The following is a 20,258-nucleotide window of genomic DNA, read 5'->3' as shown; positions in this document are numbered from 1 at the left end:
ATCTCGAGTTGCCAGTCAAAATACTAGGATAATCGTCCACTCCTATGGCTAGTTTACTTTTTTTAAAAGATTGCAAATACTTTCCATTTGAGAGAGTTTTGTTTTAAAAGTTGAGCAAATGTTTTATTTCTTTGCAGGAATTAGCCTAGCTGTTATCAAAAGAGCATAACATGACTGGACTTCACTGAACTACAGTTTCCTATTGTTGAAGTCATATCTGACCTAATTGTCACATTACTCATGTAGAAAAGATTCACAGATAACGTGCAGGGAAAGAAAATGTGTGCTGGTTAACTCGAGAGCAAAGAAATACCTTCCAATATTAGAAAAGTGTAGCAGGCCGTAAGAGGGAGTATGAACCAAGTCATTGTTTTTCTTTTACATTACATAGTTTTGCAACAAGGAAAACAACTTTGATTTTAAAACAGTGCTTCATTCCATTCTATTGTAAATAACAGCTGTTACTACTACCCAATTTGTGGCCATTGATTTAGAGATACTGGAAAAATGGAAGGCTTAATCTGCATTGCTGGATTTTGAACTTGTGATCTTCACACCACATTTATCATCTGAACTCACTGAGCCATCGTGCTGGTTTTAGGAAATCGTTGAGAAACGGAAATGCTTCTTACCAGTATGCATCTGTTCTTGGCATGTTGAGCTGCACATCCACACACTAGCATAGTAGATCGCCATTAGGTGTTGGGCTCGGATGCTTGCACCTTGTTGTTGTGTTGGAAGAAGTCTTTGTAGTCACGGTGACTCCACCCTTGGACGATAGTGCGCATGGGCATCAGCTCCATCCTTGGATTGTTTTTCGCCATGATGGGAAAAGGAGTTAGTAGAAGAAAAAAAGAGATGTCCATGTGTGTATATCTAAGTAAGATAGAACTGGAACAGATACAGGTCCCGGGGAGTTGGGTGGGCGTGTGTGGATCTACAGCTCTACATGCCAAGAACAGATGCATACTGGTAAGTAGCATTTCCCGTTCGAGGCATATGAGCTGCAGATCACACACTAGCATAGACTATACAGCAGTGTCTCCCCTAGCGGTGGTCACCTGTATCGGTTGCAGTAGTTTGAAATAAAGTTTTAAGGACAGCTTGGCCCACAGAAGTTTGTTGCTTTGCGTGCACGTCAACACAATAGTGTTAAGTGAAGGTGTGTGTTTTAGACCATATGGCTGCTTTACAAATGTCTTCTAAGGGAATGTTCCCTTAGAATGCCATGGAAGCCCCTAGTTTGCGTGTGGAGTGCGCTCTAGGGGGAACTGTTAATGTGCGTTTAGCTTTTTGGTAGCATATTTGGATACATTTAACTATCCACCTTGCAATCCCAGATTTTGAGATGGGGTTACCCTTATGCGGTGGAGAGTAAGCTACAAACAATTGTTTTGCTCAAAGATTTAGTTCTGTCAATGTAATAAAGGGCTCTTTTAACATCTAAGGTGTGAAGACCCCTCTCCGCTACAGAGTCAGGGTTTGGAAAGAACAGTGGTAACTCTACTGACTGGTTAAGATGAAAAGGAGAGATGACCTTTGAAGGAATTCTGGATTTGTCCTGAGAACCCCTTTGTTACGATGTAATTGTAAGAATGGTTCATGTATGGTTAAAACCTGGATCTCACTTACTCTTCTGAGAGATGTGATTGCAATAAGGAAAGCTATTTTCCATGTAAGGAACTGCAGTTCGCATTTATGTAGAGGTTCAAATGGGGGTCCCATCAGCCTAGTAAGAACAATGTTTAGATTCCACACGGGGAAGGGTGGTAATCTGGGAGGAATAATTATTTTAAGTCCTTCCATGAAGGCTTTGATTGCAGGTACTCTAAAAAGTGACAAGTGTTGTCGGTTTTGTAAGTAAGCTGCAAGTGCTGCTAGATGCAGACGTATGGATGAGTAAGCGAAGTTACATCTTTGAAAATGTGGTAAGTAGCAAATGAGGTTTTGTATGGAGGCATCCAGTGGGTGTATATGATTGTTAGTGCAGTAAATGGCAAATCTTTTCCATTTTGTAGCATAGCAAGCTCTAGTAGTAGGTCTTCCGGCTTCTTTGATAATGTTCATGCAGTCTGGTGGAAGGTTAAGGTAACCAAACTCTAGGACTTCAGGAGCCAGATCGCCAGATTCAGTTGACCTGGATCTGGATGTCTGATCACTCCATGGTTCTGGGTTATTAAGGACGAGGAGAGACGTCGTTTTTGCTGTGGAACTAGTGAGAGTTCCAATAGTTTTGTGTACCACGGTTGGCGTGCCCATGTGGGAGCTACTAGGATCAGTTTGAGAGATTGTTGCCTGAGCTTGCGTACCACTAGTGGAATCAGTGGGAGTGGCGGAAAAGCGTACGCAAATCTGTCTGACTAGTTCATCCATATCGCATTGCCTTTCAACTGCCGATGTGGAAAACTGGTGGCGAAGTTTGGGCATTTTGCGTTTTCGTGTGTGGCGAACAGCTCTACGTCTGGTTGGCCCCACATTTGGAAAAAGGGTAATAGAACTTGGGGATGTAGGTTCCACTCGTGAATCAGTTGTGTCTGTCGACTTAACAGATCCGCAATCGGATTGTGAACTCCTGGAAGGTGTTCTGCAAGTAGGTACATGTTCTGAGGAATGGCCCCTCTCCAAATGTTCTGTGCGAGCTGGGACAGCTGCAGAGAATGTGTGCCTCCTTGTTTTGGATGTAATACGTGGCTGTCATGTTGTCCGTCCAGATGAGGACAGCCTTGTTCTGTACATGTAGTTAGAAGGATTTTAGTGCTAGGAATACTGCTAGCAGTTCTAGGTAATTGATATGGAGCACGTTTTGTCGAGTGGTCCATTTGCCCTGAGTTGTGTGTCCGAGGAGATGTGCTCCCCATCCTGTGAGTGATGCGTCTGTCGTGAGCACTATCTGTGGAAGAGGCTCGAGGAACTGCCGCCCTTTGGACAAGTTGGTTATGTTCCACCACTGTAGAGAGCGATGTGTGCGGCTGTCCACCAACATCAGATCTGTAAGTCGTCCTTGAGTCTGGTTCCAATGACGTGCTAGACATTCCTGTAAGGGTCGCATTTGGAGTCTCGCATAAGGCACAATGAAGATGCAAGATGCCATTATGCCTATGAGTTGCATGAATACTCTGGCTGGCAGAGTGTGTTGGTCTTGAAATTTTGTGATAGTTTGTATCCTGGCTGGACTGGGATATGCTAGCGCTGTGGAGGTGTTTATTGTGGCTCCTAGATACTGTTGTATATGAGAGGGCTGGAGATGCGACTTGGTGTAGTTGATCGTGAACCCCAAGTTGTGTAACATTTGGATGGTTTGGGGAGTGTGTAGAACACATTGTTGGAATGACTTGGCTTTTATTAGCCAGTCGTCTAGATATGGGAAGACATGAATTTGTCGTCATCTGAGATGTGCTGCTACTACCGCAAAGGTATGCTCAGACGTGAGTCCCTTGCTCACTTTGCCACTGGATTCAAGCAAGCCTGGCTGAAGACGGCTGAAATGCCAGAAACCGGTCCTAGGAAGCTTGTTTCCGGTCCAGGGAAGACATGGCTTGGCAGTTCGGGCTGGACTGTTCCCATGAGGCACAGGGTCAGACTGATTTGCATATGGCCATGTCTGAACTGGGGTGGCAGAGTGGGCTAAAGAACGGTGATGGATCAATCCCAGATCTGTTGACTGGGTGTGAGTGTTTGATTGGTTCTGATGCTCCATCCATCACCACCCCCTTTTGTACCGCTTTGCTCGCCATAAGTTGGCAGGGTATGCTCAGACGTGAGTCCCTTGCTCACTTTGCCACTGGATTCAAGCAAGCCTGGCTGAAGACGGCTGAAATGCCAGAAACCGGTCCTAGGAAGCTTGTTTCCGGTCCAGGGAAGGCATGGCTTTGCAGTTCGGGCTGGACTGTTCCCATGAGGCACAGGGTCAGACTGATTTGTATATGGCCATGTCTGAACTGGGGTGGCAGAGTGGGCTAAAGAACGGTGATGGATCAAACCCAGATCTGTTGACTGGGTGTGAGTGTTTGATTGGTTCTGATGCTCCATCCATCACCACCCCCTTTTGTACCGCTACTACCGCAAGACATTTCGTGAATACTCTGGGTGCGGTGGTCACTTCGAATGGAAGGACTCTGAACTGGTAGTGTTGTCCGTCCACTACAAACCTTAGGTACTTCCTGTGAGCAGGATGTATGGGAATGTGGAAGTAGGCGTCCTTGAGATCTAGTGTGTCAAGGAAATAGCCATGTTGTAGTAGTGGGAGCACTTGTAGAGTGATCATATGGAAATGATCTGAGTGTATATACAGATTTAGGGGTCTGAGGTCGAGAATTGGTCTCAGAGTCCCATCCTTTTGGGGTATTAGGAAGTACAGTGAGTAGACCCCTGTTCCTTGATGCTCTAAGGCAGAGGTCTTCAAACTTCGGCAGCTGAATTTTTTTAGATGTCCGGCCCCCCCACTACCTGACTGGTACACTACATAATCGACCGCCATTCGCATATCCGAAGCCATATCCGACAAATAATGTTAAACACAGTAAGAGTGTTTAGTAAACTGCAGGTTTGTGAGTAGATGTGTTTAAATGACAGAGGCTTATTACACAGTACAAATCAAAAATGTCCAATATTAAAATGTGTGCAAATTGTTTTTACTAGGGTTTTACTGATGTAGTTGTCATAATGTTAATCATGTTGTCATTTGTGTCCATTGTCTTTATACTTCCGATTGTATTACTATACAACTGTATGCCACATAAGGTGCAGACATTATTCAGTCAGACAACAAGTGGCGCTTTGCAGAGGTCCTAAAGTAAGAAATAAATATAAGGCATGAGTTGCATACATTGCTAGTAAGCCTTCCGTTCGTCACAGGCATGGAAAGGCTGCCAAAATTTCCGATCATCAAACGCTCTCTTCCGCCTTTTCGCAAGACTGGAGACACCCAACCTTCCATGCACTTTGTTGCGGGATCACAATGAAGCGTTCATTTGGGAGCAAAATGTGACAGCAGCAAATTTTGCGAACTAGCCACACTTGTAATTCACATAACTCCCCATTTGCTGCTGGCACAAAATGAGCATGGCACAATCTGTACATGTAAATGTAAAAAAAATATTGTATCAAATATTGGAGGTTCAGGGCCACATGCTCAAAGGCTGTCAACATTGTCACTGACGAGAACGGCATTCTTCATAGCTCTCACTTTCTTGTATTTGCCTTCTGAGACTCCCAGCACCATTTCCACTTGAATTCCATTCACTTAGTAAAAATAAAATGGTAGTCACTTAATTGATTACACTCTCTCATGAGGGAACCTCTGCTGTGAAACCGGACAGTAGCTTTAGCCAACTGCCCTTCATTTGTCCCCCAAGTCATTTGTTTTCAGCCTATTATACAGAAATATCTGTCTTAAAATTGTTCTCCACCATGTGCTGTGAACGAGTGAGTGGACCCAGTGCCCACATGGCAATTACAAATGGGGCACTTAGAGAGCTGCCATGTGCCCGGGCCCAGTGGGCCCACAGGATTGTACAAACCAAAGAGAAGTGGAACTACCAGCTTTCACTGCAACTAGGTGTAAATTGCAAACAGTGGGAAGCCTGCTCCTTGTCACTCGCAATATGCTGTAGACCACTGAGGAGAGATCCATTATACTTGTTTTTCCAGTGATGGTGAACCATATCAGATATTAAACATAGTTCGGGCACATGCCGTGGAGAATTACATTTTTGCTTATATCTCCAAAAGAGCTGAGTGAAAATTCACCAAACCAAGGACTGAATGAACACTGAATAGTCAAAAAGCTGCTTTGCCATTAAAATTTGATGGACTTTTAATTTAGTGGTTTCGGAGTTATGCACGGCGAATCTTTCCTATGAAAAACCCCATGTTAATGTGAGGAAGTGTAAGGTTGTGCACCCCCACCCCACTATAATAACTGAGCCATTTGAGCATCTGCCCACTGAATGCTATTTACCCATGACTTAGAGCAAACTGCTCGGAGGAAAAAGGTATTAACTGTAAAAAATATGAATTACTTTGGAGTAAGTAGCCAAACCAACCTGCAGAGTACATGATGTATTAAACAAGCAAGAAAAATGGCTACATTACATATGCACTTTTGCAATTTTTAAATAAAATGGTGAGTGTATGGCATGCTCATATTTATGCAATTTAAAGAGAAACTTTGCCTCCTTTCTTTGAAAAACTAACCCTCCTGGATGGTTAATTCCAAGAGCTGAAATGTTTCAGCTGCCATGGGAGGCTGGAAGCATCCTGTGTTGTGAAACCGAAAGCAAATTGCTCCCGGTTTTCTTTAAAAAATACAAAAGTATGTGCAGGTTGTGCCCCATCGAATGGTACAGCGGGAAACAATCTAAAGTGACATTTAAGGGTGGAGTGCGCGCCCCCCCCCTGAAATGGGGTCATGCCCCCCGGGGGGGGGGGCGCGCCCCACAGTTTGAAGAACTCTGCTCTAAGGGGACTGGTTCTATTGCGTGCTTTTGAAGCAGTGAGAGAACCTCTTGTTTGAGGAGCGTAAGATGGTCTGCGGACATTGGACGCTGTTTGGGTGGTATGTGTGGTGGGGTAGTTGTAAGTTCCAGGCAGTAACCATACTGGATAATTTGTCTTACCCACCTGTCTGTTGTGATGGAATTCCAGACAGGTAGTAACTGTGTTAGTCAGCCCCCGACTGGAGTGGAATGGTCTGGGGGGCGGGGGGGAGCAGAGGGAAGTCACTGTTTTGTGGCAGGAAAGGTGCGAGTGCTATAACCTCGACCTCTTCCTCTATTGTTGTTTCCTCTGTATCCACCTCTAAAATATCCTCTACAGGGGGATATTTGTGTAGTGGCTTTAAATGAAGATGAGGTATCTGCGCCCAATGTTTTTGGAGGCTCCTCAGTAGAAGGAGCGACGAAAGGAGCCACATGTTTGTGGAGACTGCAACGCTCCCATGGACTTCGCAGTCTCAGTGTCCTTCATTTTTTCAAGTGCCATGTCCACAGTTGTGCCCCACAGTTCTTGGTTGAACGGCTGCCTGAGTATGGTAGTCTGGACCTCCTGCTTAAAGCCTGAAATGCGTAGCCAGGCATGTCGTCTAAGGAGCACACTGGTGTTGATTGATCTAGATTATTAAAAAACACACAAAACTTCCTTCACATTAATACTTCAAATAGAGGCAATACGTCCATAGGATTAGAAGCACCCACAGACCAAGAGAATGATTATGAAAAATTTATTTATTTAGAAAAGGAATATGCTACTTACCAGTATGCATCTGTTCTTGGCATGTAGAGCTGCAGAGTTGTACACTTTTGCATAGATCGCCATCTGGTGTTGGGCCCGGATGTTTGCAGTTTGTTTTTGTTCTTGGACAGTCTTTGGAAGTCACGAGTTCGGTGACTCCTCCTTCGGTCCGTACTGCACATGGGCTTCGGCTCCATCCTCAGATTGTTTTTCGCCAGCAGGGAAATGATGGAGCGTAGTGATAACAGTGAGAAACCCATGTGTGTTGTATCTAAATAAGAGACTGGAACGGATACAGGTAGCCGGGTGGCGTGTACAACTCTGCAGCTCTACATGCCAAGAACAGATGCATACTGGTAAGTAGCATATTCCGTCGAGGCATATGAGCTGCAGATTGTACACTTTTGCATAGATTATATAGCAGTACCCAGCCCTAGCGGCGACCACCGGTATCCGTTGCAGCGGTTTGAAATAGTGTCTTTAGTACAGCCTGGCCAACACTAGCCTGTTGCTTGGAATGCACGTCTACACAGTAATGTTTTGTGAAGGTGTGCGGAGTTGACCATGTGGCTGCTTTGCAGAGGTCATCTAAGGGTATGTTCCCTAGAAAAGCCATAGAAGCTCCTATCTTTCTTGTAGAGTGGGCTTTAGGTGGAACAGATAATGTTCTTTTTGCCTTGTGATAGCAAATTTGTATGTACTTTACAATGCACCTAGCTATCCCTGATTTAGAGATGGGGTTGCCTTTATGCGGTGGAGAGAAGGAGACAAACAATTGTTTAGTCTTCCTGAAAGGTTGAGTTCTTGGTATGTAGTACAGTAAAGCCCTCTTAACATCACGTGTATGTAGAGCCCTTTCCGCAACAGATTGAGTTTGCGAGAAAAAGACAGGTAATTCCACCGATTGATTAAGATGAAAGGGGGAAATGACCTTGGGCAGAAATTTTGGATTTGTACGAAGTATCACCTTGCTGTGATGTATCTGTAAAAAGGGTTCCTGTATAGTGAAAGCTTGTATTTCACTAACCCTTCTAAGGGAAGTGATAGCTACGAGGAAAGCTGTTTTCCAGGTGAGGAATTGTAGCTCACATTTATGCATTGGTTCGAAGGGCGGACCCATTAGACTTGTAAGAACATTTAGATTCCATACAAGGGAAGGTGGTGCCCTGGGCGGAATTACGCGTTTAAGGCCTTCCATAAAGGCTTTAATAGCGGGCACTCTGAATAGTGATAAATGCTGTCTGGTTTGCAGGTATGCAGCAATCGCTGCTAGGTGTAGGTGTATGGAAGAATATGCCAGGTTACACCTTTGAAGATGGAGTAGATAGCATATAATGTGTTGTATGGATGCATCTAAAGGGTTGATTGTATTGTTACGGCAGTAAACAACAAAGCTCTTTCACTTTGCGGCATAGCATGCTCGAGTGGTAGGACGTCTGGCTTCCTTGATAATATTCATGCAGTCAGGGGGAAGGTCAAGGTACCCAAATTCTAAGATTTCAGGAGCCAGATCGCAAGGTTGAGCTGAGCTGGGTCCGGGTGTCTGATTTCTCCATGGTTCTGAGTTAGGAGGCATGGGGACAAGTGCAGTTTTTGATGTGGTACCACTGAGAGCTGCAATAGTGTGGTGTACCACAGCTGCCTGGCCCATGTTGGGGCTACCAGAATGAGTGTGAGGGAGTGCTGTTGTAGCTTCCTGACCACTAATGGAATTAGTGGGAGAGGTGGAAAGGCGTATGCAAATCTGCCTGACCAGTTCATCCATATTGCATTGCCTTTGGACAATGGGTGTGGGTATCTGGCGGCGAAGCTTGGGCATTTTTTGTTTTCGTGGGTGGCGAAGAGGTCTATCTGAGGATGCCCCCACTTGCGGAAGAATGGGCGAAGAACTCGTGGATACAATTCCTTTTCGTGTATTTGTTGCGTTTGTCTGCTGAGCAGATCTGCCATGGTGTTTTGTATGCCTGGGACGTGTTGTGCCAGGAGAAAGAGGTTTTGTGGAATTGCCCATCTCCATATGCTCTGTGCTAAGCGGGAGAGCTGGGGAGAGTGTGTCCCCCCCTGTTTTTGAATATAATACATTGCAGTCATATTGTCTGTGCGAATGAGGACTGCCTTGGCTGAAATCTGTTTCTGAAAGGATTTTAGGGCTAGAAAGATCGCCAATAGCTCCAGATGGTTGATGTGGAGCGACTTTTGCTGTGGCGTCCATAGACCTTGCATTGTGAGGTGTAGGAGGTGCGCTCCCAGCCGGAGAGCGATGCGTCCGCTGTTAGAATCACCTGAGGAATCGGGTCCAGGAACTGCCGCCCTTTGGAAAGGTTTGTGGTGTTCCACCACTGCAGAGAGTGATGGGTGCGGCCGTCTACCAACTCCAGATCCGTCAGCTGTCCCTGGGCCTGGTTCCACTGTCGTGCTAGGCACTCTTGGAGTGGACGCATGTGGAGTCTTGCATGGGGCACTATGAAAATGCAAGATGCCATCATCCCTATTAGCTTCATGAACACTCTTGCTGGGAGAGAGTGCTGAGCAATGAACGTTTGGCGCAAGGCTTGTATGCTTGCGATCCTGGCTGAATTGGGATAGGCTATACCCTTGGAGGTGTCTATAGTGGCCCCGAGATATTGCTTTGTGTGAGATGGTATGAGGTGGGACTTTTGGTAGTTCACTGTGAAGCCTAGCTGGTGGAGCAGTTGGATGGTGCTGATTGTATGTTGCACACATTGGTCGTAGGACGCGGCTTTTATCAGCCAGTCGTCTAAGTAAGGGAAGACGTGAATGTGTTGGCGTCTGAGGTGTGCTGCTACTACCGCTAGGCATTTGGTAAACACCCGTGGTGCGGTGGTGACCCCGAAGGGGAGAACCGTGAATTGGTAATGCTGACCGTCCACCATAAACCTGAGGTACTTCCTGTGAGAAGGGTGTATTGGAATATGAAAGTATGCGTCTTTCAAATCCAAGGTAGTGAGAAAGTCTCCCTGACAGAGGAGTGGGAGGACTTGTTGGAGGGTGACCATGTGGAAATGGTTCGAATGTATGTATGTATTTAGAGGCCGGAAGTCCAGAATGGGCCGCAGGGTCCCGTCTTTTTTCGGTATTAGAAAATACAGAGTAGACCCCTAAATTTTGCTGATTGACGGGGACTTGCTCTATAGCGTGTTTCTGGAGGAGGGAGATCACCTCCTGTTTGAGCAGTGTGGAATGTTCCTGTGACATTGTACAGTGCCTTGGTGGAATATTGGGTGGGGTAGATGTTAGTTCGAGACAGTACCCTGACCAAATAATTTGGGTCACCCATTTGTCCGAGGTTATGGACTCCCAGGCGTGAATAAAGTTTTGTAGTCTGCCCCCGACCGGAGTGGGATGGTCTGGGAGGAGCGAGGGGAAGTCATTGTGTGGGCGGTGTGGCAGAACGGGTGGTGTTGGTTTTGCCCCTGCCCTTATTGTTGTTGCCCCTGTATCCACCTCTTTGGTAGCCCTTTGAGAAGGTAGTTTGAGGAGGGGACTTGTAGGAGGTAGAGGCACTATCGGTGGAGTAACCTCTGCCTGTGCTACGAAAGGACGAACGTCGAAAGGAGCGTCTAGGGGTTTGGGATTGTAATGCCCCCATAGACTTTGCTGTGTCCGTGTCCTTTTTCATTTTTTCTAATGCTTCGTCCACCTTTGGCCCAAATAGGTGTTGTTGGTCAAAGGGGTGATTTAGTATGGATGCCTGGACTTCTGGCTTAAACCCTGAGATCCTGAGCCAGGCATGACGGCGAAGCAGGACACTAGTATTTATAGCTCTAGAGGCAGTGTCCGCTGCGTCGAGGGCACATTCAATGGAGGTGTTCGTAATGAGCTTACCCTCCTGTATTAGGTCATGAGCTTTACGTTTGTGTTTCTCTGGGAGGTGTTGCATAAGGGCCTCTAGCTCATCGTAGTGTGCTCTGTCATAACGCGCAAGCAGCGCCTGTGTATTCGCAATGCGCCAAATGTTTGCGGGTTGCGAGGCAGTGCATTTACCAGACGCATCTAAGAGTTTTGATTCCTTGTCTGGCGGTGGAGCCTCACCTGAGGACTGGGAGTTGGACTGCTTTCTAGCTGTGGACACAACTAGTGAATCTAAAGGAGCAGGTCCTTTAATGTATGCAGGATCTGTGGGGGCTGCTTTGTACTTTTTTTCTATTCTGGGGTTTAAGACCGTGGCCCTGACTGGGTCCTTGAACACCTCTGCAGCATGTTTGGTAACACCCTTAAGCATGGGCAAGATGGCTGTAGATTTATCCTGAATATCAAATGTATCCAGTAAGAAATCCTCCTCAACTGGTTCGCTATGTAGTTCTACCCCATGATAGTGTGCTGCTCGCTGCACTAAGTGGTGAAACCCTAGTGAGTCCTCCGGGGGAGATGGCCTGGATGGGTAGAGGTCATCCTGCGGCACATCTGGTATGTCAGGGTTTTGGTAATCCTCCCATGGGTCTGGGGTCCCTGGGGGTGTGGGGTCCATCGGGGCGTCCGCTGGATCATAATCTGGATCCCCGTAATCCGGTTCTGGGGATGGGGAGTGATGAGGCAAGGGTGGCGGAGACCTGGGAGGGAGAGGAGGTGTAGGAGGTGGTGGGGAGGGCACTCTGAGAGGAGATGTGGCAGAGTCCTTCCATTTCGGCGGTGGAGGAGGAGGAGCTGGTGTGTCAAGACGTCTTTTCTTGATAGACAAAATCAAGAGCCCAGTCTTTGGATCCTTCGTTAAGGTTTTTTGAGAAGGATCAGGTGTAAATAGTTCCGTTGGCACCGAATCGTCCGCTGGCGCCGATGTTTTCGGAGCCGAGGACTTGGGTGGTTTCTCTGCGCCATGCTTTTTGGAATCTCCGGTTTTTTCGGTGTCAAGGTAGGCTTCGGCGCGGGAGCGTCGGTGCCGAGGGATTTATGCTTGTGTTTTGTCGGCACCGAGAGACCAGGCTTCGGCACCGTTGGCTTCGGAGCCGAGCTGGGTGTCACTTTCTTCGGTGCCGAGCGGTGTTTATCGGCACCAGGAGTAGGCTGGCTCGAGCCCGAGCTGCCGTGAGACTTGTGAAGCTTCGACACCGGGCCCGAAGGTGGGGTGATAGAAGCTGCATGTTTGGTTTTCCCTAGGCCCGGAGGCGAAGGTGTAACCGGAGTCTCTTTGGATATGGGCGCGGGGGTGGGAGGGGGTAGAGTACTCACGACCCTCTGCGCCGGTGTGATGTCCTCCAGATCGGAGTCGTCGGCCTCGGAAGCGCTGACGATATCTTCCTCCTGCTCGGTGTGTTGTTGCCCCGAAGCTCCGGTGTCGTCTCCGAAGATGTCCGGTGGAGCAGAGGTCGATGAGTGCGCCATGGTGCGTCGAGCTCTTCGATTCCGGATGGTCTTTTTCGATCGAAAAGACCTGCAGGCGGGGCAGTCTCGAGCCTCGTGTTCGGGAGAGAGGCAAAGGTTACACACCTGATGGAGGTCGGTGTAGGGAAATTTAGACCAACATTTTGGGCACTTTTTGAACGGAGTCCTTTCCATCGGCCGGGACCGGAGTCGAGGAGGGCCCGAAGGCCGGTGCCGATGAGTGGAATCGAGAAAGTGCCTCTAAGAGAGATGAAGAATCTCGATGGACGAGGATTTTCCGTCGAGGCTGGAACTGGAAAAGTTCGAAGCCGGAGCACGAAGTATCACATCCGAGCCCGATGGCGGAAAAAAACAATCTGAGGATGGAGCCGAAGCCCATGCGCAGTACGGACCGAAGGAGGAGTCACCGAACTCGTGACTTCCAAAGACTGTCCAAGAACAAAAACAAACTGCAAACATCCGGGCCCAACACCAGATGGCGATCTATGCAAAAGTGTACAACTCTGCAGCTCATATGCCTCGAACATATATTTTTTTTAATGATGATTATATGGAATATGCTACTTACCAGTATGCACCTGTTCTTGCCATGTAGAGCTGCAGAGCCACACACTTAGGATAGTAGTTCGCCATCTGGTGTTGGGCTCGGATGCTTGCAGGTTGTTGTCGTCTTCGGAAGAAGTCTTTGGTCACGAGATAGAGGACTCCTCCCTTGGACTACAGTACGCATGGGCATCCACTCCATCCTCAGATTGTTTTTCGCCATGATGGGAAATGATGGAATTTGTAGAAAAGAGAGAGATGTCCATGTGTGATGTCTAAGTAAGACAATGCTGGAACAGATACAGGTCCCGGGGAGGTGGGTGGGCGTGTGTGGCTCTGCAGCTCTACATGCCAAGAACAGACGCATACTGGTAAGTAGCATATTCCGTTCGAGGCATATGAGCTGCAGATCACACACTTAAGATAGACTACATAGCAGTATCTCCCCTAGCGGTGGTCACCTGTATCAGTTGCAGCACTTTGAAATAAAGTTTTAAGGACAGCCTGACCCACAGAATCTCGTTGCTTTGCTTGCACGTCAATACAATAGTGTTTAGTGAAGGTGTGTGTTGTAGACCATGTGGCTGCCTTACAAATATCTTCTAAGGGAATGTTTCCTAAGAATGCCATGGAAACCCCTATTTTGCGTGTGGAATGCGCTCTAGGAGAACTGTTAGTGTACGTTTAGCCTTGTGGTGGCATATTTGGATACATTTAACTATCCACCTAGCTATCCCAGATTTGGAAATGGGGTTGCCTTTATGTGGTGGAGAGAAAGCATCAAACAATTGTTTTGCGGAATGATTTGGTTCTGTCAATGTAGTAAAGAAGGGCTCTTTTAACATCTAAGGTATGAAGAGCTCTTACAGATACAGAGTCTGGATTTGGGAAGAACACTGGTAACTCTACTGATTGATTAAGATGGAAAGGAGATATGACTTTTGGAAGGAATTTCGGATTAGTTCTAAGAACCACTTTGTTGCGGTGTAATTGTAAGAATGGTTCTTGTATGGTTAAAGCCTGGATTTCACTTACCCTTCTGAGGGATGTGATAGCGATAAGGAAAGCCACTTTCCATGTAAGGAACTGTAGTTCGCAATTATGCAGAGGTTCAAATGGGGGTCCCATGAGCCGTGTAAGAACAATGTTTAGATTCCACACTGGAGAGGGTGGTAATCTGGGAGGAATAATCCTTTTAAGTCCTTCCATGAAGGCTTTGATCGCAGGTACTCTAAATAGTGACAAGTGTTGTCGATTTTGTAAGTAGGCTGCTAATGCTGCTGGGTGGAGACGTATGGATGAGTATGCCAAATTACATGTTTGCAAGTGCAGTAAGTAGCAAATTAGGTCTTGGATGGATGTATCCAACGGGTTTATATGATTGTTAGTGCAGTAAATGGCAAATCTCTTCCATTTTGCAGCATAGCAGGCTCTAGTGGTAGGTCGTCTGGCCTCTTTTATAATATTCATGCAGTCTGGTGGCAGGTTTAGGTAACCGAACTCTAGGACTTCAGGAGCCAGATCGCTAGATTCAGTTGACCTGGATCTGGGTGTCTGATTTCTCCATGGTTCTGGGTTCATAAGGACGGGGAGAGGTGTAGTTTTTGGTGAGGAACTAGCGAGAGTTCCAGTAGTGTTGGGAACCACGGCTGGCGTGCCCATGTGGGAGCTACTAGGATCAGTTTGAGAGACTGTTGCCTGAGCTTGCGTACCACTAATGGAATGAGTGGGAGAGGCGGAAAAGCGTACGCAAATCTGCCTGACCAGTTCATCCATATCGCATTGCCCTTTGACTCCGGCGAAGGTTGGGCATTTTGCGTTTTCATGTGTGGCAAACAGATCTATGTCTGGTTGGCTCCATTGTTGGAAAAAGAGCAGTAGGACTTGTGGATGTAGTTCCCATTCGTGGATCTGTTGAGTTTGTCGACTTAACAGATCAGCAATTTGATTGTGAACCCCTGGAAGGTGTTCTGCAAGTAGGTATATGTTCGGGGGAATGGCCCATCTCCAAATGTTCTGTGCGAGCTGTGACAGCTGGAGAGAATGTGTGCCTCCTTGTTTTTGTATGTAATACATGGCTGTCATGTTGTCTGTCCGGATGAGGACAGTTTTGTTCTGGAGATGTAGTTGAAATAATTTTAGTGCTAGGAACACTGCTAGCAGTTCCAGGTAATTGATATGGAGCACTTTCTGTTGAGTGGTCCATTTGCCCTGAGTGGTGTGTCCGAGGAGATGGGCTACCCATCCTGTGAGTGATAAGCACTATCTGTGGAAGAGGCTCTAGGAACGGCCGCCCTTTGGACAGGTTTTTTATGTTCCACCATTTGAGAGAGCGAGGTGTGCGGCTGTCCACCAACACCAGATCTGTAAGTGGTCCATGAGCCTGGTTCCACTGACGTGCTAGACATTCTTGCAAGGGACGCATTTGTAGTCTTGCATAAGGCACAATGAAGATGCATGACACCATCTTGCCTATGAGTTGCATGAACACTTGCTGGAAGAGTGTGTTGGGTTTGAAATTTTGCGATAAGAGCTTGTATATTGGCTATCCTGGCTGGGCTGGGATATGCTAGGGCTTTGGAGGTGTTTATGGTGGCTCCTAGATACTGATGTATGCGAGAGGGTTGGAGATGAGATTTGGGATAGTTTATTTTGAGTCCCAAGTTGTGTAAGATTTGGATAGTTTGGTGAGTGTGTAGAACACATTTGTTGAATGACTTGGCTTTTATTAGGCAGTCGTCGAGATACGGGAAGACATGAATTTGTTGTCTTCTGAGATGTGCTGCTACTACTGCTAGACATTTGGTGAATACTCTGGGCACGGTTGTTACTCCGAATGGAAGGACTGTACACTGGTAGTGTTGTCCGTCCACCACAAACCTTAGGTACTTCCTGTGAGCAGGATGTATGGGAATGTGGAAGTAGGCGTCCTTGAGATCTAGTGTGGCAAGGAAATAGCCTTGTTGTAGTAGTGGGAGCACTTGTTAAAGAGTGATCATATGGAAATGATCTGAGTGTATATACAGATTTAGGGGTCCGAGGTGGAGTATTGGTCTTAGAGTCCCGTCCTTTTTGGGGATTAGGAAGTATAGAGAGTATACCCCTGTACCCTGATGTTGTAAGGGAACTGGCTCTATTGCGTGTTTTTGAAGCAATGAGAGAACCTCTTGTTTGAGGAGCGTAAGATTGTCTGGTGACATGGAACGCTGTTTGTGTGGTATATGTGGGGGGGTAGTTGTGAGTTCCAGGCAGTAACCATACTGGATAATTTATCTTACCCACTGGTCTGTTGTGATGGAGTTCCAGACAGGTAGGAACTGTTTGAGTCTTCCCCCGACTGGGGTGGAATGGTCTTGGGGGAGTGGAGGAAAGTCACTGTTTTGTGGCAGGGAAGGTGCGAGTGTTGGTATTGCCTCAACCTCGTCCCTTGTTGTTGTTTCCTCTATATCCTCCTCTAAAATATCCTCTACTGGGGGATGTTTGTGTAGCGGTTTGAACATAGAGGAGGTGTCTGTTCCCATATTCTTGGAGGCTCCTCTGTAAAAGAAGCGTCGAAAGGAGCCACGTGGTTGTGGAGACTGTAATGCTCCCATGGACTTAGCAGTCTCGGTGTCTTTTTTCATCTTTTCAAGGGCAGTGTCTACCGCTGGCCCAAATAGCTGTTCTTGGTTGAATGGCTGACTAAGTATGATAGTCTGTACCTCTGGCTTAAAGCCTGAAATGAGTAGCCAGGCATGTCGTCTAAGGAGCACACTTTTATTTATTGCTCTAGAGGCAGTGTCTGCGGCGTCAAGCGCACATTTAATTGACGCATTTGAAATAAGGTTTCCCTCCTGGATAAGGTCATTTGCCTGGGTTTTATATTGGTCTGGCAGATGTAACAGATTCTCTAACTGGTTGTAGTGAGCCCTGTCATAGCATGCTAGTAGGGCTTGGGTGTTAGCAATATGTCAATGGTTAGCGGCTTGTGCTGCAACTCGTTTGCCAGAGGCTTCTAATAGTTTGGATTCTTTGTCGGGGTGGTGTATCGCCTGTGGTTTGGGAGTTGGCGCGTTTCCTAGCGTTGGAAACAACTAAAGAATCCAAAGGAAGCCTTCCTTTGATGTAACAAGGATCTTCAGGGGCAGGGCTATATTTCTTTTCTATTCTTGGGTTAAGAACCCTGGCACGGACGGGGTCTTTAAATACCCCTGGGGCATGTTTTATGACTCCCTTAATCATAGGTAAAATTTGTACAGACTTTTGAGAGTGCTCAAAAGTATCTAATAGGAAGTCTTCCTCAGGTGCGTCGGAGTGCATGGTGACGCCATGGTAAAGTGCTGCTCTATTTAATAATTGGCCAAACCCCAGGTGGTCATCTGGAGGTGATGGTTTGGAGGGATATGGTGGAGGGTCAGGCATGTCTGGTAGAGGGAATACCCAATCATCCAGTGGTGCGGTATCTGGATCATTAGGATCACCCCCTCCCCCTAGCTAATCATCATCCTGTGGAGGTGGTGTATGTGATGGAGAGGGTAGAGATAAGGGTGGTGTAGGCAGAGGGGGTGGGGTAGAAGGTAGTATGGGAGAGGATGGAGGAATAAGCAACATTGCAGAGTCCTTCTTGTTTATAGGAACTGGGGCAGTTGGTGTGTCCAGTTACCGTTTTTTACATGGCACCGCAGTGACATGTCCAGTCTTTGGATGAATATAGATCTTTTTCTGTCTTGGATCAGTGGGATCTGGATGGAAAAGTTCTCGTTCCTCGGGAACAGGTTTTGGTGCCGATTTTTTCGGCTCCGATCGAGGTTTTGGTTGATCGGTGGAGTTTTTGACTTTAGGAGGTGTGTGAGTCCTTAGCCGGTGGTTTCGGTGCTGATGGTTTCGGAGCCCAAGTTGTATCTTTCAGCTTGGTAACTTTCGTGCCAGTTTATCTATGGGCCTCGATGTTTTCGGTGCCGAAGATATCGGAGCCGATTTCGGTGCCGAGAGGTGTTTTGTCTTCTGTGCCGAAGGTGCCGGTGGAACAATGACATGCGGCTTGCTCGGGCCCAAGCTACCGGAAGGCTTATGTTTCTTCGGAGCCGAGCTCGGAGGCGGGGCTTCTGAAGGATGTTTTCGGTCTCGACTGAGGCCAGCAGGCGAACTCTTGACCAATGCCTTTGGTTTTGGAGGGGTTGGGGCAGGGGCAGTAGTACTCACGCGTTGCCCAGGAGTAATGGGGCCGTCTGAGTCGTCTGCTCCGGAGAGGATTTCTGTGCCATGATGTGGCATCAGCCCTTCGATCTCGAATGGTCTTTTTGGATCGAAATGCTGCGCAGGCTGGACAGCTGGACTCGTCGTGTTCCGGTGATAGGCACAGGTTGCAGACTTTGTGGTGGTCACTGTGCGGAAATTTGCCCCACACTGGGGGCATTTTTTGAACGGCGTCCTTTCCATGAGCCGTAGGCCTCACGGCGTGGTTAGGCCCAACGGCCCGAAACGAGACGATGAAATTGATGTCGAGTGAAGGTGCTTCGATGGTTGTGTGGAAGTTTTTCGCTTTGAAAAGCTTGGAATTGAGATTTCCAACCGTAGCGGAAAAGTTGCATCCGAACCCAATGGCGGAAAAAAACAATCTAAGGATGGAGTTGATGCCCATGCGCACTGTAGTCCAAGGGAGGAGTCACCCATCTTGTGACCACAGACTTCTTCCGAAGACAACAACAACCTGCAAGCATCCGAGCCCAACACCAGATAGCGATCTACTATCCTAAGTGTGTGATCTGCAGCTCATATGCCTCGAACATCCATTTTTTCATTTTTATATGAGATACAGAAAATGACAATAATATAAAACACAACCTAGCCCAGCACACAAAATAGTTACAGAATCAGTAAGTGAGAATACATGAAAGGACCTAAATCTACACATAAAGAGAAGCTATAATAATAGCTGACCAAAAGACTCCGCAAGACAGTAAATGACAAAATACAGTATAACATACAAATAAGGAAAATAATAAACAAAGCGATCCCATGCAACTCAGCGAGCTTCTTCTTCAGGGCGCAGTAGGTTAGTTTATTTTGAAAAAAATCATGGGCTTAATTTCTGACCATATTTTTCAGAATAATGCCGGGCTTCATTCACATTAAATCTGTTCGTTTTCAACAAGATCCAATGCAGGGATTAGGACCCTGGACAGGTGCAGCCAGTAGGTAACCTCCATATGGCTATCACAGAATAAATATATGTAGCAGGCTAAATGGGGAATATGATTATAAGACCAAGATAGATGGGATAAAACTAGTGTAATTAAAATGTAACTGAGAAAAGCCAATTTGATAAGTATGGGCGCCGACACAGGCAGATGGCAGATCTAAAAAGCGCAACTGTTCAGGATTAAACAACGATCACGGCAGAAGTTTTCAAAATGAATTTAAGGATCGCGGGTCACCGCACCTTGTTGATACTCTATCTGCATAGACACAGTAAACTTACCGCCATCCAAACTTCAGCAGTTCGGGGCCTCAGGGCAGCACAACCAGCTATGATCTAGAGGCAGTGTCTGCTGTGTCAAGTGCACATTTAATTGATGAATTTGAAATTAGCTTACCCTCTTGGATAAGGTAATTTGCCTGGATTTTATACTGGTCAGGCAGATGCTGCAATAGGTTTTCCAGCTGGTCATAATGTGCCCTGTCAGATCGTGCCAGCAGTGCTTGTGTGTTGGCAATCGCCAGTGATTGGCTGCCTGATCCGCTACCCTTTTGCCAGAAGCTTCTAGCAATTTGGATTCCTTATCAGGGGGTGGCGCATCCTGGGAGATTTAGGAGTTGGCACGTTTTCTAGCATTGGAAACTACTAGAGAATCCAAAGGCAAGTGTCCTTTGATGTAAATAGGATCTTCAGGGGCAGGCCTATATTTATCTATTCTAGGGTTAAGAATTCTGGCACGTACGGGATATTTAAATGCTTCTGGGGCATGCCTAATGACTCCTTTGATCATTGGCAATATTTGCACTAACTTTTGGGATTGTTCAAATGTATCTAAGAGGGAGTCTTCCTCTGGTGCTTCGGAGTGCATTGTGACACTATGATAAAGTGCAGCCCTATTTACTAACTGTCCAAACCCAAGGTGATCATCTGGGGGAGATGGTTTTGAGGGATATGGCTGTGGGTCTGG

This window comes from Triturus cristatus, chromosome 3_2 (assembly GCF_964204655.1).
Source record: "Triturus cristatus chromosome 3_2, aTriCri1.1, whole genome shotgun sequence".
In the NCBI taxonomy this organism is placed as follows: Eukaryota; Metazoa; Chordata; class Amphibia; order Caudata; family Salamandridae; genus Triturus; species Triturus cristatus.
The sequence above is the reverse complement of the archived record's forward strand: the minus strand, read 5'-3'. Positions refer to the sequence as shown.